This window comes from Macaca thibetana, chromosome 7 (genome assembly GCF_024542745.1).
Source record: "Macaca thibetana thibetana isolate TM-01 chromosome 7, ASM2454274v1, whole genome shotgun sequence".
NCBI lineage: Eukaryota > Metazoa > Chordata > Mammalia > Primates > Cercopithecidae > Macaca > Macaca thibetana.
Window position 1 is genome coordinate 125,258,536 of NC_065584.1, and position 14,974 is coordinate 125,273,509.

Here is a 14,974-nt window from a genome sequence, read left to right on the forward strand (position 1 = left end):
GGGCTCTGAGAAGCCGTGGTCAGATTCCGCAGAAGCAGCATCCCTGGCTGGCAGGGATTCTTGCTCAGAATGTAGCACCACTGGGGGCAGAGTCCCAGCTGGTGGATGGAGTTGGAGGTCAGTTATCCATGGCTCCCACGGGACCAGTGCCCCCAGTGTCTGGGTGTGTCCAAATGTAAACTGTTATCAGCCTGGCCTATAAAGGCAGTTTACCTGCTTGCAAAGGCAAATTTATCGAGCCTAGTCTACCATGCCCGCTTGCCTGAGGCAACTGCTTAGGAAGCCATGTTTATGACCACGTGACCCTCCCCTGATTCATATATTTCCTGACACAGAGGAAACCTGTATAGGCAGACCTAACCTATACACAGGTGTCAGGGACTAATACTTCCAGGCATACATACTTGTATTCTAAGGCAAGGTATTTTTGTTTAGTCTTTTGTAATGAAAATTGCTAAACTTTTAAAAAAAGTGACAGAAAAACATTGTAATTTTTTTTTTTTTTTGAGATGGAGTCTCGCACTATCACCCACGTTGGAGGGCAATGGCGTGATCTTGGCTCACTGCAACCTCTGCCTCCCAGGTTCAAGCAAGTCTCCTGCCTCAGCCTCCCAAGTAGCTGGGATTACAGCCACCTGCCACCATGCCCGGATAATTTTTTGTATTTTTAGTAGAGACAGGGTTTCACTGTGTTGCTCAGGCTGGTCTCAAATGCCTGACCTCATGATCCACCCGTCTCGGCCTCCCAAAATGCTGGGATTACAGGAGTGAGCCACTGTGCCCAGCCTGTAATTTTTTAAAAATGGGGCCAGGCACGGTGGCTCACACCTGTAATCCTAGCACTTTGGGAGGCTGAGGCGGGTGGATTGCTTGAGCTCAGGAGTTCAGGACCAGCCTGAGCAACATGGTGAAATTCCATCTCTCCAAAAAAAAAAAAAAAAAAAAAAAAAAAATTAGCTGCTTTGGGAGGCCAAGGCGGGAAGATCGCTTGAGGCCAGTAGTTCAAGACCAGCCCGGGCAACATAGCGAGATCTTGTCTCCATTAAAAAAAATGTAAACAATGGGCCAGGCACGGTGGCTCATGCCTGTAATCCCAGCACTTTGGGAGGCTGAGGCGGACAGATGACTTGAGATCAGGAGTTAGAGATCAGCCAGGCCAACATGGCGAAACCCCGTCTCTACTGAAAAAACAAAAATTAGCCAGGTGTGGTGGCGCATGTCTGTAGCCCCAGCTATTCAGGAGGCTGACGCAGGAGAATCGCTTGGGCCCGGGAGGCAGAGGTTGCAGTGAGCCGAGATCGTGCCACTGCACTCCAGCCTGGGTGACAGAGCAAGACTCCGTCTCAAAAAAAAAAAAAAAAAAAAAAAAGTAAAAGATGAACAGTAAGATTACTCAGATATGGTGGTGCACAACTGTCATCCTAGTTGCTTGGAAGGTGGGAAAATCACTTCAGCCCAGGAGTTCGAGGCTACAGTGAGCTACGATGGCAACACTGCACTTAAGCATGGGCGACAGAGCAAGACCCTGTCTCATAAAGGAAAAAGGCGAATGGATGACAGTTTAATGATGAAATTTTAGGCCCTCACTTAAGAAGGTGAGGGAGGTGTTTGAGGTGTTGGAAGCTAAGATGGCAGCCAGGCAAAGCCCTGGCTTTGGAGGAAGGCTGACAATCTGAGTTCAACTCAGCTTTGCCCTGCATTGGTTTCATAATCCTTGGCCAAGTTTCATAGTCTGTTTTCACATCTGCAGATTGGGCTTGTTGGGAAGATAAAATGAGATGATGCCTGTAAACATTTAGCATGGCATCCAACACAGAGTCCCTGTCAGTAGATATTCATTCCTGTCCTTTATTTACCTCCCCGCTCTCCCTGCCCTCCTGGCGAAGCTCTGGTGGCCAATGCCTGGGCTTTCATCAATGTGGCTCTCTTCCTGAGCAGGAGGAGGGGGCCTCTAGGATGCATCTTGTCGACTCAGCTGTCACTTTAACACTCTGTGGCCAGGAGGCATTATTATGATAGTTCCCTGCCTCTTCTGTTCCCTGTCTTCTGAAGGGTTTGAGAGCCCTTTCAGGAAAAGAAACCAAATGAGAAGAGTCACTGTGTTTTGTTCATTTATTTATTTACTCAGTTAACAAAGATTTTATGAGCTCCCCTGGTAGGTCAAACATTATGCTCAGTACTGGAGATTGGTTATTCAAAAGAGACACAGGATGGGCACGGTGGGTCACACCTGTAATCCCAGCACTTTGGGAGGCTGAGGCGAGAAGATTGGTTGAGGCCAGGGGTTCAAGACCAGCCTGGTCAACATAGTGAGACCTTGTCTCTACAAAAACAAAACAAAGCCAGGCACGGTGGCTTACACCCATAATCCCAGCACTTTAAGAGACTGAGGCAGGTGGATCACCTGAGGTCAGGAGTTTGAGACCAGCCTGGCCAATATGGTGAAACCTCATCTCTACTAAAAATATAAAAATTTAGCCAGACGTGGTGGTGGGCACCTGTAATCCCAGCTACTTGGGAGGCTGAGGCAAGAGAATTGCTTGAACCCAGGAGGCGGAGGTTGCAGTGAGCCGAGATCGCGCCTTTGCACTTCAGCCTGGGCAACGAGAGCGAAACTCCATCTCAAAACAAACAAACAAACAACAACAAAGAACAAACAAAACAAAAAACAACAAAAGAGACAGTTCCTTGCCTTCATGGAAGGAACTTATAGTCTAGTGGGAAAATAAATAAACAATAATCAACTAATCAAATAAATGTAAAATTGCAATTTCATTTAGTGATTTGAAGAAAAGTAGGAGGTGCTATATGAATGTCTAATGAAGGTGTAACCTGGAGAGTGATAACATCTGCACTGAATTCTGACAGATGAGTAGGAGTTAACCTGGACTAGGAGCCAGCAAGAATTGGCCTGGCAGAATGCAGAGAATATGCAAAGGCCCGGTGGCAGAAGGGAGATGGTGAGTACAAGGGACTAACAGGGTCAATGGTGCTGGAACAGAGGGAGGAGAGAGGGAAAAGTGAGGGAGGAGAGAGGGAAAAGTGAGGCAGGAGAAAGGGCTGAGATACCCACGCAGGGCCTTGTAAGCCACGTTGAGGAATTTTGTCTCCATCTAAAAGGCATTGGGCAGTCACTGAAGAGTCTTAAAAGATGGTGCTTGGGCAAGTTGACATATTCAGATTTAAACTTCCAAAAATCACTTTCTGTTGCACAGAAAGACAATCAGAGGGCACAGAAGGGCTGGTGGAGGTCAGCTAGAAGGCCATTGCAGTAGAGCTAGTAGGGGAGGTAATGCTGTCAATGGCAAGAAGCAGGCAGATTGGAGAGCTATTTAGGAGGTAACATTTAACAGATACTGACTGGTAATGGGCTGGGGACACAAAAACATGCAAACTTTATGAAAGCCTACACTGAGACAGACAGATGCGTGCATGCAGCCTCCACGAACGTGTTTCATTCGTAAACTGGGGGTTGGTAAGATTCTATATGAGCACGCAGCATGGATACCATGAAGCTTGATGGCACACTAATGAGTGATGTCCATTATTTATAACAAGAGGCGCCTTATTGATATCCTTCCAACTTAGCAGTGACCCACATCTCCTCCCTGGCCTATTGGTGCCACCATTCATCAGTAAGTTTGCCCAAAGATAAGGGAGCTCGAGATCCAAGATGAGATGAGAGATAAAAGCCACCAGGAGCACACAGCCACATCAGGGCAGAAAAAGAGGGCGGGGCCTGGGCGGGGAGAAAGGTGCCTGCCTGCTCTCCTGGCTTGGGCCGGATCCAGTGCTGAGATAAAATGGGCAGCAGGCAGACCCCAACAGAACCAGGTTGCTGTTTTTAAATGCCTTTTCTTTTATTAAAAACTTTATTATAGAAGAAAAACATGTTTATTTATAAACTTTTCTACATTTTCTAAAACATGGCCGGGCATGGTGGCTCACGCTTGTAATCCCAGCACATTGAGAGGCTGAGGTCGGGAGTTCGAGACCAGCCTGGGCAACGTGGTGAAACCCCATCTCTACTAAAAATACAAACAATTAGCTGGGCATGGTGGCACGTGCCTGTAATTCCAGCTACTCGGGAGGCTGAGGCAGAAGAATGTCTTGAGCCCGGGAGGTGGAGGTTGCATTGAGCCTAGATTGTGCCCCTGCACTCTAGCCTGGGTGACAGAGCAAGGCTCTTGTCTCAAAAAAAAATTTTTTTTAATATTCAAAATTTCCCATAATCCCACCAGACAAAAACCACCACCACTAACATTCTGACAAGTTTCTTTCTTGTCTATTTTTTTCTAGTCTTTATATATATTTTTAATTTTATTTTATTTTAATTTAATTTAATTTTTTTTTTGAGACGGAGTCTTGCTCTGTCGCCCAGGCTGGAGTGCAGTGGTGTGATCTCAGCCCACTTCAACCTCCGCCTCCCCACTTCAAGCTATTCTCCTGCCTCAGCCTCCCGAGTAGCTGGGACTACAGACAACTGCCACCACGCCCAGCTAATTTTTGTATTTTTAGTAGAGACGGGGTTTTACCATGTTGGCAGTGTGGTCTCAAACTCCTGACCTTAGGTGATCTGCCCACCTCAGCCTCCCAAAGTGCTGGGATTACAGGCTTGAGCCACTGCACCCGGCCCTCTACGCATATATATTTAACATAGTTAAATACTATATACAGTTATTTGGAAAACTTTTAAATTAGTATGATTATTCAAGAAATGAGTCTTTAAGAAGATGTGCTCATTGTGGAAAACTCTAAAATATAAATGAATAAAGAAAAGTATAAATTTTCTGTTTGGTGTATTTATTTTCCATTTTTTTCATATATTGTTTGGGTTTTCACCAAATTAATCATTTTCTAACATTATGAATACATTTTATAACTTAATATATTTGGATACATTTTATGTCATTAAGTAGTTGTATTTATTTATTTTTTGAGACAGAGTCTCGTTCTGTCGCCCAGGCTGGTGCGATCTCAGCTCACTGCAACCTCTGCCTCCCGGATTCAAGTGATTCCCCTGCCTCCTGATTGCTGGGATTACAGGCACCTGCCACTATGCCCAGCTAATTTTTGTACTTTTTTTTTTTTTTTTTTTTTTTTGAGACAAAGTCTCGTTCTTGTCCCCCAGGCTGGAGTGCAATGGCACCATCTCGGCTCACGGCAACCTCCACCTCCTGGGTTCAAGCGATTCTCCCGCCTCAGCCTCCTGAGTAGCTGGGATTACAGAAGCCTGCCACCACGCCCAGCTAATTTTTGTTTTTTTAGTAGAGATGCGGTTTCACCATGTTGGCCAGACTAGTCTACGAACTCCTGACCTCAGGTGATCCGCCCACCTTGGCCTCCCAAAGTGCTGGGATTACAGGTGTGAACCACCATGCCTGACCTAAGTAGTTTTATATACATCTTTTATTAACACTTCAGGTTTTCAAAATTTGGACCACGACTCAGAGTAAGGAATTTAATATCACAATGTACACATGTACAAATATAAAGCTAAATTTCTTATGAAGCAAAACTTGTCCTTACTCTGATATTTTTCTTTTTTTTTTTTTTTTTTTTTTTTGAGACGGAGTCTTGCTCTGTCACCCAGGCTGGAGTGCAGTGGCCAGATCTCAGCTCACTGCAAGCTCCGCCTCCCGGGTTCACGCCATTCTCCTGCCTCAGCCTCCCGAGTAGCTGGGACTACAGGCGCCCGCCACCTCGCCCGGCTAGTTTTTTGTATTTTTTAGTAGAGATGGGGTTTCACCATGTTAGCCAGGATGGTCTCGATCTCCTGACCTCGTGATCCACCCGTCTCGGCCTCCCAAAGTGCTGGGATTACAGGCTTGAGCCACCGCGCCCGGCCGATATTTTTCATTCTATTTAATTTTATTTTAACTTTTCAAATGCCAGTGGCAAATCCCTTTACTGTTTTTTTTTGTTTTGTTTTTTGGTTTTTTTTTTTTTTGAGACGGAGTCTTGCTCTGTCGCCCAGGCTGGAGTGCAGTGGCCGGATCTCAGCTCACTGCAAGCTCCGCCTCCCGGGTTTACACCATTCTCCTGCCTCAGCCTCCCGAGTAGCTGGGACTACAGGCGCCCGCCACCTCGCCCGGCTAGTTTTTTGTATTTTTTTAGTAGAGACAGGGTTTCACCGTGTTAGCCAGGATGGTCTCGATCTCCTGACCTCGTGATCCGCCCGTCTCGGCCTCCCAAAGTACTGGGATTACAGGCGTGAGCCACCGCGCCCGGCCCCCTTTACTGTTTTTAAAACTCACTAATGAACCCCAACCTGTTCTATTAGAGGTGACTCCATGATTTAGTCACTCAATCCCATCTTTAGATACGCGGATTGCCATTATAAATAGTGCTCCTCTGCTGAACATTTCTGTAACTATTTCTTTGTTAGCATCCATGATTTCCCTTAAGAGAAGTTTATAGATGTAGAACTACAAAGTCAAAGAATGTGCAAAATTGTAGGAGGCTTGATATTTATGTCCATATTAGTTCCCTAAAAGGTCGACTAAATAAAGAGTTTATAGTTTGATATCCTCATTTTTTCAGTGATGAATGTATTAGTTATCTTTTGCTGCATAACAAAGCATTCCAAAATTTACCAGCTTGAAACAATAAGCATTTATTATATCACTGTTTCAGTAGGGGGCATTCTGAGAGTAGCTCAGTTGGACACCCCAGCTCAGGGACTGCAGTCAAGGTGTCAGCCAGTACTATAGTCACCTCAAGGTCCAAGAGCAGGAGGTCCACTTCCAGGTTCACTAACAAGGGTGTTGGCAGGTCTCAGGTCCCCAGAGGCTGTTGGCTAGAGACATTGGATCCTGCCATGCAGGCCTCTCTGGAGGCTTACTTATCACATGACACCTTGCTTCTACCACACCAAGGGCACTAGGAGAGAGAGAGAGAGAGAGAGAGAGAGAGAGAGAGAGACAAAGAGAGAGAAAGTTACAGTCTTCGTAACCAAATGATTTTTGCTTGATTCTATCCATTAGAAGCAAGTCACCAGGTTCAACTACACTCAAGGAGAGGAAATTATACAAGGCAATAGTACCAGGAGGTATAGATCATTGGGAGCCATTTGGAAGCAACCTACCACAATGGAATACTGTGAGCATTTTTTTCGAATGTTTAATATTTTTAATAATGAAAACATTTTAAATTTATTCTCTCAGCAATTTTGAAATGTACAGTTCTCAATTATTAGTTATATTTACCATGTACAATAGATCTCATACAAAAATATCAAACTTCCTCCTGAGGCTTTGTATCCTTTCATTATCACCTCCCTGTACCCTCCACCCTCATGTGAGCATTTCTGACATTAGAAGCATTCCTCAAAAATAACCCTTTAGGACACAGGGAGGGGAACAACACACACTGGGGCCTGTGGGGTAGGTTGTGGGGAGGGAGAGCATCAGGATAAATAGTTAATGCATGCAGGGCTTAATACCTAGGTGATGGGCTCATAGGTGCAGCAAACCACCATGGTACATGTTTACCTATGCAACAAACCTGTACATCCTACACATGTACCCCAGAACTTAATAAAATAAAATAAAAACAGGCTGGGTGCAGTGGCTCATGCCTGTAATCCCAACACCTAGGAAGGCTGAGGTGGGTGGATCACCTGAGGTTGGGAGTTCGAAACTAGCCTGACCAACATGAAGAAACCCCGTCTCTACTAAAAATACAAAATTAGTCAGGCATGGTGGCGCATGCCTATAATCCCAGTTACTCAGGAGGCTAAGGGAGGAGAATCACTTGAAGCCGGGAGGCAGAGGTTGCAGTGAGCTGAGATAGAGCCATTGCATTCCAGCCTGGGCAACAAGAGCGAAACTTTATCTCAAAAAAAAAAAAAATTCCCCTTTAAGGGCTGATAAAATAAAATCCATAGCCAAATTAGGCTGGGCACAGTGGCTCATGCCTGTAATCCCAACACTTTGGGAGGCCGAGGTGGGCAGATCACCTAAGGTCAGGATTTTGAGACCAGCCTGACCAACATGGAGAAACCCCGTTTCTACTAAAAATACAAAATTAGCCAGGTGTGGTGGTGCATACCTGTAATCCCAGTTACTCGGGAGGCTGAGGCAGGAGAATCTCTTGAACCCAGAAGACAGAGGTTGTGGTGAGCTGAGATCATGCCATTGCACTCCAGCCTGGGTGACAAGAGTAAACCTCTGTCTCAAAAAAAAAAAAAAAAAAAAAATTCCATAGCCAAATGAAATTTAAGAGTTTGGCCGGGTGCGGTGGCTCAAGCCTGTAATCCCAGCACTTTGGGAGGCCGAGACGGGCGGATCACGAGGTCAGGAGATCGAGACCATCCTGGCTGACACGGTGAAACCCCGTTTCTACTTTAAAAAAAATACAAAAAACTAGCCGGGCGAGGTGGCGGCGCCTGTAGTCCCAGCTACTCGGGAGGCTGAGGCAGGAGAATGGCGTGAACCCGGGAGGCGGAGCTTGCAGTGAGCTGAGATCCGGCCACTGCACTCCAGCCTGGGCGGCAGAGCGAGACTCCGTCTCAAAAAAAAAAAAAAAAAAAAAAAAAAAAATTTAAGAGTTTAATTGAGCAAAGTACGATTGGTAAATTGGGCAGCCTTCTGAGCCAGAGTAGGCTCGGAGATTTATGGACAGAATAAGGAAAGTGATGTACAGAAAATGGAAGCGAGGGACAGAAACAGCCAGATTGGTTACAGCTCAGTGTTTGCCTTATTTGAAGAGGGTTTGAACAGTTGGCCCCTTTTGATTGGCCAAAACTTGGTGTTTGGCACAAGGGTAGATTATAGGCTGTTTATACCTCCATTTAGGTGATAGCTCACTATGTACAGAGAAACCTTTAGGTGAAACTTAAAATATGTAAGGAGGCTATATTTGATTTAACGGAGCTGTAGCACTAACTGAGAGGACTGTCTTTTTAAAATAAAAGTTAAATTTTCTGGGCACAGTGGCGCATACCTGTAATCCCAACACTTTGGGAGGCTGAGGAAGGAGGATGGCTTGAGCCCAGAAGTTAGAGACCAGCCTCAGCAATATGGCGAGACCCCGTTTGTACAAAAAAATTACAAAATTAGCCGGGTGTGGTGGCACGTATGTGTGGTCTCAACTACTCAGGAGGCTGAGGTGTGAGGATCGCTTGAACCAGGGAGGTCGAGGCTGCAGTGAGCTGTGGTTGTGCCACAGCACTCTAGCCTGGGCAACAGAGCAAGACTCTGTCTCAAAAAAAATCATTTTTTTCTGCATAATGAATTAGTGGGTTTTTACTTAGATCATTAAAACTACAGTTTATTCTGTAAATATATTATCTGTTTCAGTTACTACTGGCACACAAACCACCCCCAAAATGTAAAAGCCTAAAACAGAAACAGTCATTTATTTGCTCATGATTCTGTAACTTGGGCAGGGCTTGGCAGCGTCAGCTAGTCTCTGCTGAGGCAACTTGACTGAGGCTAAAGATGCAAGATGGCCTCACCCAGCTCCTCAGTTGGGGGCTGGTGTGGCTGGAAGACGGCAGGCCCTTCTCTTTTCCTTGAGAGTCTCTCATCCTCCAGGGCCTTGTTGTCTTCAGGTGGTATCTCTCTCACGCAGCACAGACAAACTTCTTTATATCACAGCTGGCTCTAAAAGGGAAAAACAAAGCTACGAGATTTCATAAGGCCTGCAAGTCACAGGGCCCCACTTCTGCTAGGTCCAACTGGTCAAAGCAAGTTCCAGATTCAAAGAGAAGGAAAGTAAAAGACACCTTCTAGTGGGAGAAGCAGCATGTACACACAGGAATGGGAGGCGCTGTCGGTGGCCACATTTGCAGACGATCCACCACTCCTACCTACAGAAACTGCCAGACCACTTCCACAACAAGGCAGTCAGTGTTCCTCTTCTAGTAGTGGTGTAAGAACTGAATATTCTCATCAAATCATCCACTCCTTAAAGCAATGATTGGTATTTGTGATGTGGCAAATAGGAATGGAGCCTGTGGCACAGAGCTTCTCTTCCCAAAGCTTGCAGTGGGAAAGTGAACTACACAGCCTAAGAAAAGAGTGAGCTACATGGCCTAAGAAAACAGCTACACAGACTTGGCCGGGCACGGTGGCTTATGCCTGTAATCCCAACACTCTGGGAGGCTGAGGCGGGTGGATCACTTGAGGTCAGGAGCTCAAGACCAGCCTAGACAACATGGTGAAACCCCGTCTCCACCAAAAAATTAAAAAAAATAACCAGACATGGTGGTAGGCACCTGCAGTCCCAGCTACTTAGGAGGCTGAGGCAAGAGAATCACTTGAATCACTTGAAGCTGGGAGGCAGAGGTTGCAGTGAGCCGAGATCATGCCACTGCACTCCAGCCTGGGTGACAGAGCGAGACTCCATCTTGGGAAGGGAAGGGGAGGGGAGGGGAGGGGAGGGGAGGGGGGAGGGGAGGGGAGGGAAGAAGGAAGGGAAGGGAAGGGAAGGGGGAAGGGAAGGGAAGGGAAGGGAAGGGAAGGGAAGGGAAGGGAAGGAAAGGAAAGGAAAGGAAAGGGAAGGGAAGGGAAGGGAAGGGAAGGAGGAAAAGGAAAGGAAAGGGAAGGGAAGGGAAGGGAAGGGAAGGGAAGGGAAGGGAAGGAGGAAAGGAAAGGAAAGGGAAAAAGAAGAGAAGAGAAGAGGTGAACTCCCCTTAGGGCCGGCAGTATAGAGTTAGAAAACAGTATCATTTGCAAATACTTTGCAGGAAGGCAGTTCAAATTAAGGAAAGGGCCTAAGGTTGGCAGTCAAGAGACCTGAGATCTGGAGCTGGCCTTGTGTCTATGAACAAACCAAGGCCAACTCTCTGGGCCTCAGTTTGCTATATATAAGGAGAAGGGTTTTTGTTTTGTTTTGTTTTGAGACAGTCTCGCTCTGTCGCCAGGCTGGAGTGCAGTGGCACGATCTCAGCTCACTGCAACCTCCACCTCCCAGATTCAAGTGATTCTCCTCCCTCAGCCTCCCAAGTAGCCGGGACTACAGGTACGTGCTACCACACCCAGCTTATTTTTGTGTTTTTAGTAGAGATGGGGTTTCACCATGTTGGCCAGGATGGTCTCAATCTCTTGACCTCATGATCCACCCACCTTGGCCTCTCAAAGTGCTGGGATTACAGGCATGAGTCAATGCGCCTGGCCGGGTTGTTTTTTAAAATTTATTTTTTTAGACACTATGTTGCCCAGGCTGGTCTTGAACTCCTGACCTCAAGCAGTCCCCCTACCTCGGCCTCCCAAAGTGTTGGGACTACAAGCGTAAGCCACGGTGCCCAGCCAGGGGAAGGGTTTTAGCTGAGTCTCCTCTGACAGCTCTGACACTGTCTGCCTATGCAAATACTGAACTTCATCCAGGGAACGGTTGGCTCTGTACACTCTGCCAGAGAAGTTCTTGGGGATCACTGAGGGTCTGAACAGGTGAGGGACAGATGAAGGCAGGGCCGGAGGAGGGAACCACATGGCAGTGTGCAGGGTGGCCTGGAGTTCCATCATGAAGCTGGCACAGAGCCTAGATCAAGGGCAGCAGAGGGAACAGACAAGAGATGGATGTGAGTGATTACCATGGAAGACTGTCATCAAATATGGTATGTGGAGGTCATCACGGTGTGTCTCTCTCTTCATTATGGAAGCATCCCATGTTCACTGAAGGGATCTTGGAAAATATTTTTAAAATGAGAAAGCAGAAATGTTATCCTATAGACTCACCATTCAAATACCATCACTTTCACTCCTTTGATGGAATACCTTGTAGTCTTTCTTCTCTTCATATGTAGTTTTTCTTTTTAGTATGTAAGAAGCAGCATAAGGTAGTATTTGGAAAGTACGGCTTTTAATGTCAGAAAGACTTCAGATACAATCCTGGCCCTGTCACTTTTTTAAAAGAATCATTTGAACTTTTATTTGATTTATTTTTGGGACAGGGTCTAGTTCTTTCACCCAGGCTGGAGTGCAGTGGCATGATCATAGCTCACTGTAGCCTTGACCTCCCCGGCTCAAGCAATCACCCCACCTCAACCTCCTGAGTACCTGGTACTACAGGCATGCGCCACTATGCCTGGCTATGTTTTTGTATTTTTTTTTTATAGAGATGGGGTCTTGCCATGTTGCCTAGGCTGGTCTTGAACTCCTGGGCTCAAGCAATCCTCCTGCCTCGGCCTCCTGAAGTGCCTGGATCACAGACATGAGCCATTGCGCCCGGCCTCAACTTTTATTTTAGATTCAGTGGGTATATGTGCAGGTTTCTTACATGGGTATAGGGTTTGGGGTACAGATGAGCTTGTCACCCAGGTAGTGAGCATATTACCTAAAAGGTTGTTTTTCAGCCCACGTTCCCCATGTTCCCCTCCCTCCCTCTCTCTTCTGGTAGTCCTCAGTGTCTATTGTTCCATCATTATGTCAATGCTTAGCTCCCATTTATAAGTGAGAACATGTAGTATTTGGTTTTCTCTTCCTGCCTTAATTCGCTTAGGATAATGGCCTCCAGCTGCATTCGTATTGCTGGCAAGGACGTGATTTTGTTCATTTTATGACTGCGTAGTATTCCGTGGGATGTATGAAGTACATTATCTTTATCCAATCCATCACTGATGGGCATCTAGGTAGATTCCATGTCTTTGCTATTGTGAATAGTGCTGTGATGAACGTACAAGTGCATGTGTCTTTTTGGAAAAACAATATATTTTCCTTTGGTTATATACCCAGTAATAGGATTGCTGAGTTGAATGGTAGTTCTAAGTTTCTGAGAAATCTCCAAGTTGCTTTCCACAGTGGCTGAACTGATTTACATTCCCACCAACAATGTATAAGCGTTCCCTTTTCTCTGCATCCTCACCAGCATGTGTTGTTGTTGTTGTCATTTCAAGTAACATTTATTGAGAACTCTCGGTGTCAAATGCTTTATCTGCATTAACTCATTTAATCCTCATAAAAAACCCTATGGGCCGGGCGTGGTGTCTCAAGCCTGTAATCCCAGCACTTTGGGAGGCCGAGACGGGCGGATCACGAGGTCAGGAGATCGAGACCAGCCTGGTTAACACGGTGAAACCCCGTCTCTACCAAAAAAAATACAAAAAACTGGCCGGGCGAGGTGGCGGGCGCCTGTAGTCCCAGCTACTCGGGAAGCTGAGGCAGGAGAATGGCGTGAACCCGGGAGGCGGAGCTTGCAGTGAGCTGAGATCCGGCCACTGCACTCCTGCCTGGGCGACAGAGCAAGACTCCGTCTCAAAAAAACAAACAAAAAAAAACCCCTATGAAGCCCCACTTCCATTCAAGGAGACTAAGGCACAGAAAGATCAAATAACTTGCATAAGGCCACACGAAGTGGCAGATGCAAGAGCTAAACCCAGTAGTCTGAGTCTGAAGCTCACAAGTTTAACTTCTCTACAACCTGTCACCACTCTTCATTCACTACCTGACCTTGATGGAGTCAGTGAACCTTTCTGCAAAGTGGAAACAATTTCCAGAGTTGTCCTGAGCATTAGCAATCCTATGTCAAGTGCCTGGAGGGAACACAGTGGGCATCTCAACAAATGGTGGCTGCTCACCACTTGAAAGTGAGTTACCCCACCCTGGATAACACAGAGAAACCCCGTCTCTACTAAAAATACAAAAAATTAGCCGGGCATGATGGCGGGCGCCTGTAGTCCCAGCTACTCAGGAGGCTGAGGCAGGAGAATGGTGTGAACCCAGGAGGCGGAGCTTGCAGTGAGCCGAGATCGTGCCACTGCACTCCAGCCTGGGCGACACAGTGAGACTCCGTCCCCCCAACAAAAAAAAGAAAGTGAGTTACGGGTTCAAGCAAGTTGAATCTGAGGTGAGGGCAGAACTTCCAGATGAAGTCAGAATTGCAAGGACCATAAAGTCCAGGGTTTAAGCACTGAAGCCATGGGGTTGGCCTGCCTGGGCTCCAATCCCTACTCTGCCACTTGTTTTTTTTTTTTTTTTTTGAGGCGGAGTCTGGCTCTCTTGCCCAGGCTGGAGTGCAGTGGCGGGATCTTGGTTCACTGCAAGCTCCGCCTCCCGGGTTCACGCCATTCTCCTGCCTCAGCCTCCCAAGTAGGTGGGACTACAGGCGCTCACCACCTCGCCCGGCTAGTTTTTTGTGTTTTTTAGTAGAGACGGGGTTTCACCGTGTTAGCCAGGATGGTCTCGATATCCTGACCTCGTGATCCGCCCGTCTGGGCCTCCCAAAGTGCTGGGATTACAGGCTTGAGCCACCGCGCCCGGCCCCTACTCTGCCACTTTACTGTTGAATGACCTGACAAATCAGTTTACCTGTCTGAGCCTGTTTGCTCATTTGTAGAATGGGACTAAAAATAGTACTTCCCTAGATTTGTTTTGAGTATAGGGTAATGTATGGGCAGTGCTTAGGAACAGAGTTTAGGCATTGTCAGTGCTGAATTCATGTTGGTTTTTATAATGGTGAGTGTAATGGATGTAATGATAAATTTATGGTAATGTAATATTACCATAAGGTAATATTCCCCTGTATTAAGATTCTTGAGGTTGGGCGCAGTGGCTCATGCCTGTAATCCCAGCACTTTGGGAGGCTGAGGCAGGTGGATCTCCTGAGGTCAGGAGTTCAAGACTAGCCTGGCCAACAAGGTGAAACTCTGTTTCTACTAAAAATACAAAAATTAGCTGGGTATGGTGGTGCGCACCTGTAAGCCCAGCTACTTGGGAGGCTGAGGCAGAATCACCTGAATCTGGAAGGTGGAGGTTGCAGTGAGCCGAGATCATGCCATCGCACTCCGGCCTGGGTGACAGAGTAAGACTCCGTCTCAAAAAAAAAAAAAAAAAAAAAAAAAAAAAAGAGGCCGGGCGCGGTGGCTCACGCCTGTAATCCCAGCACTTTGGGAGGCCGAGACGGGCGGATCACGAGGTCAGGAGATCGAGACCATCCTGGCTAACACGGTGAAACCCCGTCTCTACTAAAAAATACAAAAAAAAACTAGCCGGGCGAGGTGGCGGGCGCCTATAGTCCCAGCTACTCGGGA

At 46.7% G+C, this 14,974-nt stretch overlaps 2 protein-coding genes across 2 annotated transcripts in view; both read right to left on the minus strand.

The window, feature by feature from the left end:
- Positions 1-14,974, minus strand: part of RMDN3 (regulator of microtubule dynamics 3) — a 138,134-nt gene that overhangs the window by 113,086 nt on the left and 10,074 nt on the right. The gene's annotated exons all lie outside the window — the stretch shown is intronic.
- The window catches only part of DNAJC17 (DnaJ heat shock protein family (Hsp40) member C17), a 248,318-nt gene that overhangs the window by 75,407 nt on the left and 157,937 nt on the right, over positions 1-14,974 (minus strand). The gene's annotated exons all lie outside the window — the stretch shown is intronic.